At 45.2% G+C, this 18,175-nt stretch overlaps 1 long non-coding RNA gene across 1 annotated transcript; it reads right to left on the bottom strand.

Moving 5' to 3' along the window:
- Positions 1–12,948: 12,948 nt before the first annotated feature.
- LOC124702462 lies at positions 12,949–14,515 on the bottom strand. The gene is made up of 3 exons (XR_007002506.1): positions 14,170–14,515; positions 13,894–13,968; positions 12,949–13,380 (listed from the first exon to the last, which is right to left on the bottom strand). It is a non-coding gene; the product is annotated as an uncharacterized LOC124702462 (long non-coding RNA).
- Between the last annotated feature and the right edge of the window lie 3,660 nt (positions 14,516–18,175).

Here is an 18,175-nt window from a genome sequence, read left to right on the forward strand (position 1 = left end):
AAGTGGGGCCACGAGGTGGGGACACGGTAGGGCGGCGCGGCCCAAGCCACGGCCGCGCCGGCCTAGTGTGTGGCCCCACCGGGACTCCACCGACCTTGCCCTTCCGCCTATTTAAAGTCTCCGTCGCGAAAACCCTACCACGTTCGACGAAAGCGGAGAAAACCTTCCGGAGCCGCCGCCATCGTGAAGCCAAGATGCGGGGACAGGAGTCTGCGTTCCGGCACGCCGCCGGGACGGGGAAGTGCCCCGGAAGGCTTCTCCATCGACACCACCGCCATCTTCATCAACGCTGCTTGTCTCCCATGAGGAGGGAGTAGTTCTCCATCGAGGCTCGGGGTCATGCCGGTAGCTATGTGGTTCATCTCTCTCCTATGTACTTCAATACAATAATCTCATGAGCTGCCTTACATGATTGAGATTCATATGATGATGCTTGTAATCTAGATGTCATTGTGCTAGTCAAGTGGATTTTACTTATGTGATCTCCGGAGACTCCTTGTCCCACGTGTGTAAAGGTGACGGTGTGTGCACCGTGTGGGTCTCTTAGGCTATATTTCACAGAATACTTATTCGCTGTTATGAATGGCATAGTGAAGTGCTTATTTATATCTCTTTATGATTGCAATGTGTTTTGTATCATAATATATCTGCGTGCTACTCTAGTGATGTTATTAAAGTAGTTTATTCCTCCTGCACGGTGTAATGGTGACGGTGTGTGCATCGTGTAGTACTTGGCGTAGGCTATGATTGTGATCTCTTGTAGATTATGAAGTTAACTATTGCTATGATAGTATTGATGTGATCTATTCCTCCTTTCGTAGTGTGAAGGTGACGAGTGTGCATGCTATGTTAGTACTTGGTTTGGTTATGTTGATCTGTCATGCACTCTAAGGTTATTTAAATATGAACATTGAATATTGTGGAGCTTGTTAACTCCGGCATTGAGGGTTCGTGTAATCCTACACGGTTAGTGGTGTTCATCATCCAACAAGAGGGTGTAGAGTCTAGCATCTATCTATTTATTCTGTTATGTGATCAATGTTGAGAGTGTCCACTAGTGAAAGTATGATCCCTAGGCCTTGTTCCTAAATACTGCTATCGCTGCTTGTTTACTGTTTTACTGCTTGTTTACTTCCTGCAATATTACTACCATCAACTGCACGCCAGCAAGCACTTTTACGGCGCCGTTACTACTGCTCATATTCATTCATACCACTTGTATTTCACTATCTCTTCGCCGAACTAGTGCACCTATACATCGACAAGTGTATTAGGTGTGTTGGGGACACAAGAGACTTCTTGCTTTGTGATTGCGGGGTTGCTTGAGAGGGATATCTTTGACCTCTTCCTCCCTGAGTTCGATAAACCTTGGGTGATCCACTTAAGGGAAACTTGCTGCTCGTTCTACAAACCTCTGCTCTTGGAGGCCCAACACTTGTCTACAAGAATAGAAGCACCGATAGACATCGGATAGCGGTCTATGTACTTTGTCGTAATGCCCCGATTAAATCTCATAGTAGTCATCGTGATATGTATGTGCATTGTTATGCCCTCTCCGTTTGTCAATTGCCCAAGCTGTAATTTGTTCACCCAACATGCTATTTATCTTATGGGAGAGACACCACTAGTGAACTGTGGACCCCGGTCCATTCTTTTACATCTGAAATACAATCTACTGCAAACTCTATTCTTTACTGTTCTTCGCAAACAAACATCATTTTCCACACCATACGTTTAATCCTTTGTTTACATCAAGCCGGTGAGATTGACAACCTCACTGTTACGTTGGGGCAAAGTACTTTGATTGTGTTGTGCAGGTTCCACGTTGGCGCCGGAATCCCTGGTGTTGCGCTGCACTACACTCCGTCACCAACAACCTTCACGTGTTCCTTGACTCCTACTGGTTCGATAACCTTGGTTCCATACTGAGGGAAAACTCACTACTGTACGCATCACACCTTCCTCTTGGGGTTCCCAACGGACGTGTGTCAACTGCACGCATCAGGAAGCGGAGCCCCCGTTTCTTCTTCAAAAAGGGGTTGCTAGAGAGACCAGATTTCGGGGATCTCGTATCTTCCAAGTGGCGCGTGCTGGTTGATGACTTGGGGCTCTGCTATGACCCTATTGAGCGCTGGCAAAGGGTCTCGACGGGCCTGAGATAATTCTTAAAAGGCTGGGGAGCCAATTTAGAAAACCGGGAGCTCAAAGCCGAGATCCTCTCCAACATTCAGTCCTTGGATAGTGAGGCTGACTCGACAGGTCTGGATGACGAGGGGTGGCCCCTCCGCTATCACCTGGAGAACCGGCTTACTCATCTCTCTAAGGTGGAGGAGGAGTACTAGCGTCAGCGCAACAGGATCGACTAAACCGACCAAAGGGGATGATAATACTGCGTTCTTTCATGCCTTCGCCAATGGGAGACGACGAAAGTGTGCTATCACGCGGCTGACCACTGGTACGGGAATCATTGTCGAGCCTCAGGAGTTAGAGGCACATATCTATGACTTCTACCGGGCCTTCATGGGGGCAACGGGTGAACCTAGACTTTTTCACCTTTCCTCCTCCTTCTGGCATGCGTCGGGGCAAGTGTCGGAAGCGGAGAATGACATCCTCATGATTGCCTTCTCGGGAGAGAAAATCGACGTGGTCCTTGCCAGTATGAAGGTAGATACGGCTCCGGGGCTGGATGGCTTCCCTGTGGCCTTCTTCAAGCGCTTCTAGCACCTGGTGAAGTCCATGATCATGGACATCGCCAATGGCTTTGCTCTTGGGAGAGTAGACATTGCTAGGCTCAATTTCGGAATTCTCTCTCTTATTCCTAAAGTCTCTGGGGCGGAGGACATTAAAAGGCCAATTTCGTTGATTAATGTGATTTTCAAGTTTGTTGCCAAGGCCTATGCTACTAGATTATCCCCTATCGCGCATAGGACCATTAGTCACTCTCAATCTGCTTGTATCAAAGGGAGACACATCCATGAGGGAGTCATCTCCCTCCAAGAGATCATCCATGAATCCAAGTCCAGAAAACTTAGGGGAGTATTCTTGAAACTGGACTTTGAGAAAGCCTATGATCGGGTGAAGTGGCCCTTCCTCTGTGAGGTTCTTTTGGGCAAGGGCTTTGAGCCTGCCTGGGTCCACATGGCCTTGAGTCTGGTCTCGGAGGGCCAGACTGCTATCTCCATTAATGGATATATTGGGAATTATTTCCGCAATGGGCGCGGGGTGCGCCAAGGTGACCCCTTATCTCCTATAATTTTCGACTACGTCATGGAGGCTCTAGCAGTTATTCTGGATAAAGCTAGAGGGGCTGGGCCCATTGCGGGAGTGATCCCACACTTGATTCCTGTGGGGGTTTCTCATTTGCAATATGCCGATGACACCATCATTATGATCCAATCTAACGATTTGGCGGTGGCCAATCTAAAGTACAATCTGCTATGCTTTGAGAGCATGTTGGGCCTAAGGATTAACTTCCACAAAAGTGAGGTAATGGTGATGGGTGTGGACCATGAGGAAGGACCCAGTATTGCGCATATGCTCAACTGCAAGCATGGCTCCTTTCCGTTATCCTACCTTGGTTTGCCGATCAGTGACCGCGCCCTAACCACGGTGGACTGGGGGTCCACTGTCGGCTAAGGTGGTCAAGCGCGCAGACCCCTAGATGGGGAAACTTATGTCCTAGGCTGACTTTGATCAACGCCTGCCTATCTAGCTTGCCTCTACATGCCATGGCGGTTTTCCTCCTGGGGGAAGGGCCACATGACACTATGGATTGACACCGCTCGTGTTTCTACTGGGAAGCCAACAGTACCAAATGTAAGTTTCACTGGGTGCGGTGGTCGGCGATATGTAAGCCAAAAAGCCTGGGGGCCTAGGTATCATCGATACATGCCTCATGAATGCCTTCCTGTTGGTCAAGTGGATTTGGAGGCTCTACTCTGGCAAGCAAGGCCTGTGGGTGGAGATCCTTCGGAATAAATACCCGAGGGACAAGGACTTGATGTTGGATTCGCACCGACCGGGTTCTCAGTTCTGGAACTCCATCCAGAAACTCAAACACCTGTTTCGCCTGGGGGCCAAACATATTGTGTGTGATGGCAAGGCGACGAGCTTTTGGCGATACAGGTGGCAGGGGTCAGGACCCCTGTGCGATAGATTCCCCGCACTCTTTGCCATTGCCACTGACCAAGACCTCTCGGTGGACTCTGCCCGCCGTGGGGAGGCTTGGCACCTCCCGCTACGTCGCGAGCTGGGCCCCGGCGACCGTGTTGCATGGGTTAATCTCATGAGGGAAGTCACGGTGCCCCCACCTCGGAGTTGCAAGATAAGGTTACCTGGGCTTTAGAATCTTCGGGGAGATTCTCTGTGCGCTCACTTTACCTCAAACTTTGTTAGGGCACCCCCTCTAAGCATTTCAATGACCTATGGAGGATCACGATTCCCATGAAGATAAGTATCTTCCAGTGGCAGTTGGCTAGGAAACGCTTGCCGTCTAATGACAACATCTAGCGGCGTAAGGGGCCCTCTTCGGGACTGTGTGCCATCTGCGGGGAGGTGGAAGATAATAATCATATCTTCTTCTCTTGCTCCCTCGCTAAGTTTATGTGGAGTGCAGTTAGGGAGCTGCTCAGCTGCATTTGGAACCCTTCCCGTTTTGCGGATGTCTTCATGATTCTCTGTGTTCAGGAGGAGCAATCCAAATGGGTTCTTTGGATGGCGTGTGTCACTCTGTTTTGGACGCTGTGAAACCTTAGGAACAAGTTCTCGATTGACGGGGTGTTCCCTCGCCAACCAGATGATGGTTTATACAAAATGTCTATGTACTTGTAGGTGTGAAAGCCAGTGGCTAGGAGGAAGGATCACGAGGCAGTGGAGTGGGCGATTGGCCGGATCCGCGCCTTCCATTCGACCATCAGGGACATAGATTAGCAGCCCTCCTTGTGGTGTCATGTATCTCCGGTGTTGGCTCTAAGGCGGTGTTGGGGCACCTGCCTACCATGTGTTTGTTGTTGTAGTTTTCATTCTATCATGTGGTTGTAAAACTTGGCTGCTTGTTTGATTGTTGTGTTGTTGTCATGAGATGTCTGTTGTACTCTGTCGCTGTGGTTTTATTAATTTAAAATCAGACTCTACTCGAGTATTCTGTTTAAAAAATGGGGTCACTTAATAGTTAATACTCTTTCTCGGGCAGCTTGGCTTTTCTAAAATAAAAGATTTCACTGTTGCTGAAGTTTAATTTTAAGGACGTGCAATTGCTTGAAAATACACAAGTCGGGCTTTGATTGTGCAGCACCCACAACAGCAAGGTGCTACAAACGATTCAAGTCGATGCTATCACGGAGATGACACCCACCCGTACCTCCCCCAACCTGGCGAGATAGTGTGCCTTTTCCTCACTAAACAACGCGAAGCTTCAACAACTCAGTGGATGCCCGCATCGAGACCGAGTGCCTGGAGCGGCGCATTGCGCAACGCGATCAAGCGCCACCCACTCTCAAGGATTCAGCATCTCGGAAGGTCTCCTAGAACCGCAGGTCTGCGTGGTATGGACCCTTGTTGCTTCTATGGCATTACAGTTCTCTTCTAATATCTCATCTCCCTTCCGACATGCACAACACTCAATACTCCTACGATTCAAAATCTCGTGGTGCTAGTATTTATCACAATCCCCAATGTATCTGACCCCTCACAATATATAGTCGTGGCGACACACAACGAGAATGAGTTGTTGCTAAACATGAAACAAGCATTCACCAATACATGCCTTGCATGCATCTGCATGCGCGTTATGCATCGAGTTGATGCCAATGATAAATAGTAATGTCATATTGTCATGACATGACCAGAACGCTAAGAAGCCTAGCCATAAATGTACGCTAAATAATGGACCATCATCTACAATTTTGAAGATAGAGATGATACACCTTATACTACATGCACCCCGCAGTTTTGCCGACTAAAAAACAAGCCAATGCATGGGGCCACGCACGACTCGCTTTCAATTCTGTATTCCTGAATCCTGATACGAGCGTTGCCACCGAGACCGGGTCAAGACCAACGGTGTCCATGCCATACATCATCGTGCCACTCCAGGAGGCGTCGGCAGGAGATCTCCTGTAGCGGGATTGTGCTGCCGCGCAGCCGAGTACGCCGCTGGCCGGATTTGCGGCGGTGGATGCCGACGAGCAACGGCCGGCGATGCTGCCGTGTCGCGCCGGAGAGGATCAGCCTCTGCGACGGGAACACTCGACCAAGCCGATGCGTCTTACCTCCGCCGCGGGCTGGGAGACTGCGTCGCCGGCCGGAGTCGAGTGCGAGCGCCCGTCGCTTGCTGCTTCTTGGTCCTGCGCGCAGCGTACGAAGCCGCCAAGACCGGGTCAAGACCAACAATGCGCGTTGCCGACCAACGGCCGCTTGCCGGGATATAAAAACCACGCCACACAGCACAGCGCTACTTGAGGAGGAGTCAGGGGGATTCTTCTGCCGCGCAGCCGAGGAGGCCGCTGGCCGGGTTTGCCGCACCCCTGAACCACCGTCGCGTCACAACTGTGGATGCCGATGAGTAATGGCCGGCGACGCCGCTGTCCCACCGGTGAGCTTCCATGCGCAGAGGGGTCTCTTATAGGGATCGGCCTCCGCGACGTCTTGATCTTGCTCCTCTATCTCGTCGCCCAATATAGACTGCCTTTTGAGTTAATACAGTACTTGATATTTTTCATGGCATGGGTTTTCAACTTTTCATAGGTTGAACTCTACAGTGAAGCGCGAGAGGGTTTGCAGATCTTGATCTTCAGGCTTGCGTCTATTGTTGCTAGGGGTAATTTGATTCCAGAGGGAACCAAGAGCTGTTGGAGTGACTCAATGGTAAATATTTAGATGTTCACATAGAATACAATGTAGGATATATGCATGTGGAGTACAATATGTTTTTGAAGATGGACCAGAGGAACGTTGGCTATGCTACGTGTATATGTACTCACGCAATCACGTGGGCATTTGCAAATGTGTATTTGTTTCTAACCTTATTGAGTTGTTTTATTTCCAAATTAGTATTAGTTTATTTGTTAAACCTCATGTTTATCATGTCAAATTTAACTTAAAGGGTGATATCTCTATTATGATAAAATTGGTAAATGCTAACTCACATAGATTCGTAAAATGAGAATTGTATATAAGTGTGATGAGTTTGATGCCTACATATGTCTTGTTTGCGAGTTATTTTTTACAAGTATTTTGTACTAAATCGGTGATAAGTAATCTAAATCAGATGGAGTATATGTTGATAATTCGTGGCAACGCACGAGCATTTTGCTAGTATTATATAGAGTTCTGATGCCTCAGTCTCATAGTTTGCATTGATGCCGTAGAGGCCTAGATGGGCCGAGCAGCCTCGAAGTTTCAGGCAGCAACTGCAGGGGCATCACCGCCGCGAGAGGATGCATCCCCTTAGCAGCCGACTAACCACGCCCGCCGCCGGCAACGCCGTCGCACGCGCCGCACCGAGACCACCGGTTGGCATGGCCTCCATCCACCGCTGCCGCCACGGGCCGCAACAGATGAGGTCTGCCACCCACACTACCGCCTCCATATGCGAGAGAATGCCCCTGGTGCAGCACGCCCGCCCTCGCCACGCCAGACCCCGCTGACCTCCGCCGAGAAGCACTGCCGCCAAGGAAGGCCGCCGCCCCGCACGGCCCACCTCACGCTGGCTAAGGAAAGACCCGCTGCCGTTGGCTCTACGCGGGCTTTGCTCGACGGTGCACACCGACATCGGCAGGGGAGGGAGGGGGCTAGGGTTTCGCCCCTAGGTTGCTGCGGGGACGACCATGGGCATGTCGACGTATCCTCCCTAATGCTGCCTTCCATAGCAACTTTTTCCATGTACTATTAAATTAATGCACTAGCCAACGTAAATAAAAAAGTTTAAACGGGTAGCAAAGACTATATTTTTATATGTACCTTTTCCATTTAATAATTTAAGAACCACTTTTGTTTATGGGACGGATACTTTTAATCTCGAGGATCTCCTCCATCCCTAAAGCTTCTTGGTCCTTTGGTCTCTAATTCTCTATACACACCACTTAGTCAACTGATATTTCCATTTATGTTCATCAGTCTTTGCCAAATAAAAATACAAATATCGGTGATTGTCCATCGTCCTACATACACCTCTAGGTATCTCTGAGAAGATATCATTCATGAGGATATTAGTAATCAGGACAAGTCGTCCTCAAAAGTTTACCCTTCCAACTGCTAACTTTCAAATTAATACGATTCTCAACTCCTCCGTTGCGCTTTTTTGTTCAGTAGCTCATAACATGAATAGGAAAACTTATGTAGGCCATATGGTTGCTAAAATGCTTTTCCACGAAAAGTTTTGGCGTTCCACAACAAAAGATTTCACTTTTGTGCAAGCTTAAGTTTAATGGAGGGCAAGGGCAACTGATTAGAGATACAATGCATCGAGCTTTCATTGTACGACACCCTCAACAACGAATAAGGTGATCCAACCGATGAAGGTCAAATCTCTTTCACAAACGTGCACCGTACCCACAATTGGCACCTCTGTATTTTTAGCGAGGCCGAAGTAGCTGCGATTAATGATTACAAAACGTAAAGCTACCCCGTTCGGGAGGACGGCATCGACGACGGGGGCCTTGTCTGCAGCCGTGCGCAACAAGATCAAGGGCCACCGACTCTCGAGGATTCAACATCTCGGAAGCGCTCCTCGAACTGCAGCGCTGGACGGTATGGACCATTGCTGCTTCTATGCTATTTCAGTTCTCTTCTAATATCTCATCTCCCTTACCACATACACATACACTGAATGCTCCTACGATCAAAATCTCGTGGTGCTTATATTTTATCACGATCCCAAACGTCTCTGACCCTCACAATATATAGTCGTGGCGACACACAACGAGAATGAATTTGTTTCTAAACACGAAAACAAGCATTCACCACTGGCCTTGCATCGTATCTGCACGTACGTGTTTTTTTTTGAACCATGTATCTGCATGCGTTATGCATGGAGTCCATGCCATTGGGAAACAGGAATCTCATGATAGGACCGGAATGATAACAAGCCTAGTCATAAATGAATGACAAGTAATGAAACATCATCTAGAATTTTGAAGATGGAGACGATCACCTTATATACTACAGGCACGCCGCAGGCACCCTGCAGTGTCGCGAACGTACCCTACTGAACTATATTTGTACTCCATAAACAGAAATTCAATTCAGTTTCCTGGTGCATATGCTCCATCCACCCCAAAAAACATATTTCTAATTGTGAAACAATTCCAACAAAAAAATCCGTATATTATCTCGATAATCTATGCGCGTTCACACAGTTTCGCGAAGAACCGATATTTTTTTGTGATCGATGTAAAAAACAAAAAAATATCTCTCACAAAAGCCTTATTTATAGCACCAAATTTTGTCATTATTTCATAGCCAAACGAAAATTTGATTTTTCATGGAAAAACTTTGTGCGCACGTAGCATGTGAAGATGTAAACGTGATTTTTTTTGGATATTTCAAAATATATCAAAGATGCATTTTAAAATAAAAGAAACATATGCATTTAAGAGACAAACATCACTCCCTAGAATTGTGGTGATGTCATGTTTATGGCTTCAGTGAGCTCCACGACACTATTCTCTCCAGCTTCTCTGGGTTCTTTTGTACTTGTAAAGTCGTGTCAAGCATATACTACTATTGTTTAATTAGCCCCCAAAAATGCTGAATATGTAACACCCGTAAGAAAATTGCCCCTTCATTGAAATAAATAATAGCCGGATGTCTTGTTGGATCATGGGATCCCATACACATACATGATGAATTATGATGGGGCACAACCAAAATGACAAATATAAAACACAAAAGCTTACGAAGAGTATGTAACCTTTAGGACCCGCTGACCGTTGCTAATGAGGCACTAAATCACCACGCAGACATAGGAAGATGGGGCCTAATTTTTTTAAAATAATACATTTTTTCATTAATTAAAAATAATACTATGCATTTTGGGGAATTTACAAAACTAGGATTCAATCGGCTTGGCCCAAACCGACATGCCCTTATCGGCCCAGCCGAAGACAACATGCCTAATGGGCCTGGGCCAAGTGGCTGGCGGGCGACTCTTCCTGGTCACGGTCGGCGGAATCATCGTTGTCATATAGTTTTTTGAGAAAAAAAATCCATAATACAAGGTGTATTGCGTTGCCCCGCTTGTATAGACAATATTTTTAGGAAGTTGGTTAGGTTTCCTTATGTTATGCAAAGTCTTCTATTAGCTCACGTCAATTGCATAGGATTAAACTTAGTCAAACATGATGTAATTTTTCCTAAATGTGTGTTCTTTAATTTCCGTGCCAGAAACTTTATGGCTTATATATAGGAACGTAGGGGTAAATACTACTACTTTTAGAGCTGCACTACCTACTATTGTCCATAGGATTCACTTTTGACTATTTTTTTCTATCACGTGAGGCCTATCTTAATGTGTGATTGTGCTACATACACAATGGTAGACTCTCTTTGCTACAGGTCTGGTAATTAGGTTTCATCTTATGGTAAACTTGACCATATACATAGGTGATGCATGCCCTTAGATATCATTCGTGAGGATATTAGTAATCAGGACAAGTCATCCTCAAAGGTTTACCCTTCCAAGTGCTAAGTTTCAATATTTAATACGATTCTCAACTCTGTTGCACATTTTGTTCAGCAGGTCATGACATGCATATGAAAACATATGCTTTTTTTCCAAAATGGGAGAAAAGCCCAACCTCTGCATCAATAGATGCACACGACATCTTCATTTATATCAAATTTTGAATATGCATGAACCCAAAAAATGATAAGGATCGAAAATCTATCAATTTTGGATTCTACTAGCATGAAGCCATCCAGTAGGCCGGAAAAATAAGTTCTAAGTAACCGTAAGCATACGGTTGCACGCAGTTGCCATACCCCCCCCCCGATCCTCCCGAATAAGTAAAGGCCAAAGTTCAGCTCGACGAATAACCTGCAAAAAAATAGTATCCTTCTGCTTGTTAAAAACAATATCATTTTTTGCTTGTCCAAATTAGCTAACACAAAGCTGAAAGGTCAATAGGTACCTTTGCTTTATCATTTTTATCGACGCCATTTAACCAGTTACCAAACATATTAGTAATATTAATAGGTGGTGGCCATTCATTGCACTTATGTTCATTAATTGTCCTCCTAAACGCAATGTTAAGAGGTCTTTGCGCTAAAATAGTCGACAACAATACATTCTTGTGTTGAATAATGTTATACAATGAAGGATATTTATGTGCAGGAGGTAATTCTCCTAACCATACTCTTCCCAAAAACGTACTGTTGAACCATCGCCAACTTTGAAGGAGCCTCTACTAAAAAAATCTTGCTTAACCCGCATGAGACCCTTCCAAATAGGAGAATCAGTTGGTGTTGCTTCGACTTGAGCTAAGTTTTTTTTCTTAAGATAATTGTTATGCAACAATTGTTGCCATGTGCCATCTTCTGTGAGTAATTTGAACAACCATTTGCTAAGCAAACACTTATTTTTTTAATTCAAGAACTTCTATGTCGAGTCCCTCATGATCCTTCGACCGACAGAAGATATTCCATTTAGATAGTCTATACTTTCTCTTATTCTCATCTGATTGCAAAAAAATCTAGATCGCTAAAAATCAAGGCGCTTCCAAACACCTTTTGGAATTTGTAGAATGGATAGCATAAACATTAGAAGACTTGTGAGGAATGTATTAATCAAACGAGTCTATCCCCATATGAGAGAAATTTGCTACGCGAAGATCCTCGCTTTGAAAGAAAACGACTCTCAACAGGGTTGCACTCCGAGTTACAATGAATTCGATGGTGAATAGGTATTCCAAGGTACCTAAATGGCAAAGATCCGGACTTACCGACAAAAAATTCTTTATATTATTTTTCCATATCCTTAGCTTTACCAAAACAAAAAAATTGCTCTTGTGAAAATTTATTTTCAGTCCTGACATTTGTTCAAAAATGCAAATAATAATTTTCATATTAACAACTTTTTCGATATCATGCTCCAAGAATAAAATGGTGTCATCGCCATATTGGAGAATCGACAATCCTCCCTCGACTAGATGGATCAGTAGCTCTCCTACATGACCCTCCTCTTTTGCTCGAGCAATAAGGATAGCCAACATATCGGCTACAATATTGAAAAGTATTGGGGACAGAGGATCATCTTGTCTCGACCCCTTTCACGTCTGGAAATTATGGCCAATATCATCATTAACTGTGGTTACTCGATGAGGATTTGAGATTTTTCTGGAAGTTGCCTCTTCATTCCTTCACATACAGAGATATACAGGTGAGTTTGGTTCTTTTACATTTTTGACCTCTCTTTCTTTCCTATTCTCAACTAAGCCCCTACAACACTCCCCCTCAAGATGGGGCGAAAATGTCCACAAGCCCCATCTTGCTACATAATTTCATAAAAGTTACATTACAGACACCTTTTGTTAATACATCAGCTAGTTGTTCCCCAGATCTAACATAACAAACCTGAATTACCCCTTCATCTAATTTCTCTCTGATAAAGTGCCGATCTATTTTAATGTGTTTTGTCCTGTCATGGTATACATGATTGTTCACAATTCTGATTGTAGCTTGATTATCACAATACACACGAAGAGGTGTATTGTCAAACAATTTAAGCTCCTTTAGCAACAACTTCAGCCATATTAATTCACAGAATCCTGAGGGCCATAGACCTAAATTCCGCTTCCGCTGTTGACCTTGCAACAACACTTTGCTTTTTACTCCTCCAGCTCACTAAATTACCACCGATGAACATACAATACCCAGAGGTGGATTTTCTATCATCCAAACACCCAGCCCAATCTGCATCTGTGTACCCTTCTATTTTTAGATGCCTGTTCCTGGAAAACAGAATTCCCTTCCCAGGGCAGATTTTAAGATATCTCAAGATTCGTTTTACAATATCCATATGACTGGTTCTGGGATCATGCATATATCGACTGACGATACTAACAGCATATGCAATATCTGGTCTAGTATGTGATAAATAAATCAAGCGCCCCACAAGTCTCTGGTAATTTTTTTTATCTAGTGTGTCACCCAGGTCAGCACGAGTATGATGATTCAGCTCTATAGGTGTGGAAGCTGGTTTACACCCTAGCATCCCAGTCTCAGCAAGTAAATCAAGCACATATTTTCGCTGGGATAGATAAATACCTTGTGGTCCATATACAACCTCAATGCCTAGGAAATAGTGAAGAAAACCCAGATCCTTGACTTCAAATGATTTTGCCAACATCTTCTTCAAGCATGCTATCCCATCATCATCATTACCTGTGATCACAATATCATCAACATACACAATAAGAATAACAATCTTGCCACCTCGGTGTTTAAAAAAGAGGGTGTGATCTGCATTGCTTTGTCGATAGCCATAGAGCATATTTCCTTCCTAAACCTCCCAAACCAAGCTCTAGGAGATTGTTTGAGCCCATAAAGAGATTTTTTTAACCTGCATACTTTACCGACAGTTTCTCTGCTATTAAAACCTGGAGGAATCTCCATGTAAACTTCTTCATGTAGATCTCCATGAAGGAAGGCATTCTTTACATCCATTTGAAACAATTTCCACTCATTGTTTACTGCAATAGATATAACGGCCCTAATAGTGTTCATTTTTGCCACTGGTGCGAAAGTCTCACCATAATCCACTCCATAAGTTTGGCTATAGCCCTTTGCCACCAATCTAGCTTTATATCTTTCCACTTTACCATCTGGATTTTGTTTTACAGTAAATACCCATTTACAACCAACAATCTTTCTATTAGGAGGAAGTGTAGTAAGTACCCAAGTATTGTTTTTGTCAAGTGCCTCCATCTCCTCCATCATAGCTTTCCTCCATTCTGGGTATTGTTTTGCTTCCTGCCAGTTACGTGGTATAGGTAAAGTAGAGTCCGATGCTTGCTATGAATGCTTTGTATTGGGGGCCCATAGATGAATATGAAACATAATTAGAGACATCATATTGGGACAGGTTTGATGGTAATTTACCAGCAGTAGTGCGAGATTGTTTTCTTAGAGCTATAGGGAGATCTAAATCATCATGTGGAGGAGAGATTATACCATCACTTGCAGAAGGACTCGAGTTCGGCTCTTGTATGTCTGAGTAGCCTTGAGTTTCAGAACTCTGTCTCAATAAAATATCTTCCTCTCCCTGCACCTGATCCTTCTCTACTCGGTGTCTTCGGGAATAAACCTGAAGGTTTTTCCGCCATCTTGACCCTTCAGGTTGATATACTTGCTGCTCCCCCTGAGTGTGATCTTGTTCAGCATTTGATGTATCTTCATCTCTACCATCAGGCTCATCTCCAGTTGGAATTACTCCAATAATCATCTTCTGTGAAGTTGCATCATTGTCTTCTCTTCTCTCATCTCCCCCTGTCCTCAAGACTCCATCTGAGCTATCATCATTGAACAAATCAGGGAAGACATCAGTCAAGTCAGTTCGTTCCCCATAAAAGGGTGCATTCTCTCTAAAAGTAACATCCATGCTGATAAACATTCTCCTCTCTGATGGGCACCAGCATTTATACCCCTTTTTCTTACCAGAATACCCAACAAATACACATTTTAAAGCCCTTGGGTCCAACTTACCCATAGACGGCCTATGATCTCTTACAAAGCATACACACCCAAACACCTTTGGTGGGACCACATAAGTTGTTTTACCAGTTAAACATTCTATAGGTGTTTTATCACCAAGTACTCTTGTTGGCATCCTATTGATCAAATATGCAGCAGTCATCACAGCTTCACCCCATAGGAATTTGGGAACATTCATTTCCATCATTAAACAACGAGTAACTTCTAATAAATGTTTGTTCTTTCGTTCAGCTAGACCATTCTGTTCAGAAGCACCTGGACAAGTAGTTTGATGAATAATGCCAAACCTTGACAAATACTCATCAAAGAGCTTGTTCACATATTCTGTGCCATTATCAGTGCGGAAAATCTGCAGCTGAGCATTGTACTGATTCATAACCAAATTATGAAAGTCTCTAAAGAATTCAAAAACATCATTTTTGTTCTTTAAGACATATAACCAGGTTGCTCTGGTGCAGCAATCAATGAAAGTCACAAAATAACGATACCCATTGATCGACACAACTCCACGAGGACCCCAAACATCAGAATGTATAGTTTGGATGGTTTTGCACTTCTATTATCAGACAACAGGTAGGAGCTTCTAATATGTTTGCCAAATTCACATGCATCACATACTAACTTCCCCTTATCAACCTTGCCATAAAGGCTAGGATACAACTGACCCAACTTCATAAAAGGTATATGCCCTAATCGACGATGAAGTATGAGAAACTCATCTGTAGGGGACATTGACAAGGTAGCAGCCACTGCAGTTGACATGCAACCATTTAAGTAATATAAACCTTCACATATAGTGCCTGTCCCCAATATCTTTCCAGTTCCAAGTTCCTGAAATATACATCCATAAGGGAGAAATATGACTGCACAATTTAGCTCATTAGTTATACAACCAACGGATATGAAATTAATAGGGAATGAAGGAACATGCATCACTGATGAAAGAGTCATGTGTGGAGTACACTTAACATCTCCTGACCCCTTAATGCTTTGGATGGAACCATCAACAAGTGTGACATGTTGATTTGCACAGTCAAGAATATAATTGTAGAAGTCTTTATAAGAGCCAGCCATGTGCCGAGATGCCCCTGAATCAATCAACCATGGTTTATCACTGCAATTACCTTCACCAGAAGCTGAATTATTACCAAAAAGATCAGCCGAGACAGTAGCTGCTTCCCGAGATCTCTTATCACTTTGTTTCATTCCCTTGAACTGGTACCATTTTCTTAACTCATCAGCAGTCATCTGGACAGTGACCATTTGAGACCCTCTACCATCACATACTCCACTGACACTGGGAGGACGTACAGTTCCACAACGATTACACGTACCATGAAATGCAAAATTTACATTCCCACAGCTTGTCTCTGGACACAGCCAATCCCCATTTCTTCGCCAAGATTTCACAACATCATCACCAAGTCCTTTACCTCTGCCTGGTCCATTATCCAATGCCACCCCGTACTTACCAAATCCACCAAACATAGCTTGACATTTTCTATACATTGCTCACAACACAATTGCAAATTCTCCAAACAGAACTGGCACTTTTTCCTTGGTCGAACCACCTGCGACCTTCCCCAAGCAGAACAAGCACACTCCGATTTTACCTATGCAATTTTTCAACAACACGAACCACTTCTTTCGGACAGGGAACAAGCTCTGCTCTGCTCTCAGCCAAAGAGCAAGTGGATGCTCTACTCCTTTTTGATGCCCCAACACAGCAGTACTGCTGTAGCTCCCACACACGAACAACACTCAGCCACCAGAACAGCCTGGTGCAGGAGAAGGGCACACTCCTCTGCAGTCTGCACCTAGCCGCTGCTGCCTCCACCTCTTGAAGTCCTTCTCACCAAGGCGTTGCTGCCTGTCTCCTTACCTTGCCGCTGCTTCCTGCTACAACGCTCCTCCTTCTCCTGGTCGCACGCACGCTGCCGGCCGCCGTCTCCGCACGCAGCACCTCGACGCGCCCACGCTCACAGCAGCACCTCCGCCCTGGGCCTGCTGCGTCTGGCTGTACTGACGACCCTGGAAGCTTGGAGTTCCGCTGCACGCCACCGATTTACCGCCGGCAACCCCCGCCGGTCACTCCAGCTCTGATACCATGTGGTTACTCGATGAGGATTTAAGATTTTTCTGGAAGTTGCCCCTTCATTCCTTCACATACAGAGATATACAGGTGAGTTTGGTTCTTTTACATTTTTGACCTCTCTTTCTTTCCTATTCTCAACTAAGCCCCTACAACATTAACCTTTATTTCCACACTCTCTCCTTGCACACAATTTGTGATCCAATCGCACCAATTGGGGTCAAACCCTTTCATCCTCAACACTTGCTGAAGGAAACACGAAAACATCACAATCATAAACTCAACAATAGGAAAACATATGTATGCGATACTTTTCCACGAAAAGCTTTGCCGTTCCACAACAAAAAAATTCACCTTTGTGTAAGCTTAATTTTAATGTCGGGCAATTCATTGAGAACAAGCAAGTGCGTGTATGTTTGCCCCCCTCCAGAGCGCTCCACGCATGCTGCTTTGCTCGATTCATTTGGCCGAAGTATTGGCTTCTGATTGATTCCTTTCGTGCACGGTGGTTTGCTGAATTTAACCAACACCACAGGTGCTCTATCTTCTACACACTGTCCATGGGCCCTAGCTATTTGTGGGCCGGCCTATCATTGGCTAGCGATGGTGCGCTATGCTGTGCTGATCAAATACTCCGTATGTGATGCTGCAGGTGCCTGTGATTTTCGTCAGCCGTACTGCACGCTGCATCATCCTTTGTTCGGTTCGTTGTGCAAACTCGTCTATTGCAATCTTGTCGAGTCTGCATATAGGCCCTCTTCTCATCTGGCCCTACATGACATCTTCTATGTGTGTGAGGACTCTGTGCAATGGTTGTTTCCCTCTGTTTCTTGTGGGTCCAGCGACAGGCCCGTTTGTATCTAGCGGCTGTTTGGTTTTAGATTAGGCTTCTGAGACCGCCGCTCTTCGCAGGTGGACCCGATTACAGTCTGGGCCCGATGTCTGTGTCGTTTTGGCTTGAAAAACAGGTCAAGCGGAGCAGTGTTGTTCTTTGCGTGTACAAATGCTTCTATGCATTTTTCTCTGCCCCCTTCTGACCGAGACCCAGACCCAGCCGATCATCCCTGTTCTCAATTCGTCTTGCTAGAGCACACCTGCTCGCTGGGATACTAGACCGCGCCGCCGCACCCGCATGATCTCCTACCCGCCGCCGTTTCGTGCCCCCATGGAAGGATTTAGTTGAGGTGTGTTGGTTTCTTTTTAGGGATTTCTTCTCCAGTTTTATGTTGGTTTTGTGCCTCACCGTTCCCTATTCCCCCCTTCAGATTGGTCCGTAGAACAAGGGGGGCACAGCTGCCTGCAGATGGCAGGGCGTGAGAGCCACCTCCGAGGGTGGAACACGCGATGGGAACGGGCACACCCACGCCGGCCGAG

The sequence above is a fragment of the Lolium rigidum genome, chromosome 3, assembly GCF_022539505.1.
Source record: "Lolium rigidum isolate FL_2022 chromosome 3, APGP_CSIRO_Lrig_0.1, whole genome shotgun sequence".
Lineage (NCBI taxonomy): Eukaryota > Viridiplantae > Streptophyta > Magnoliopsida > Poales > Poaceae > Lolium > Lolium rigidum.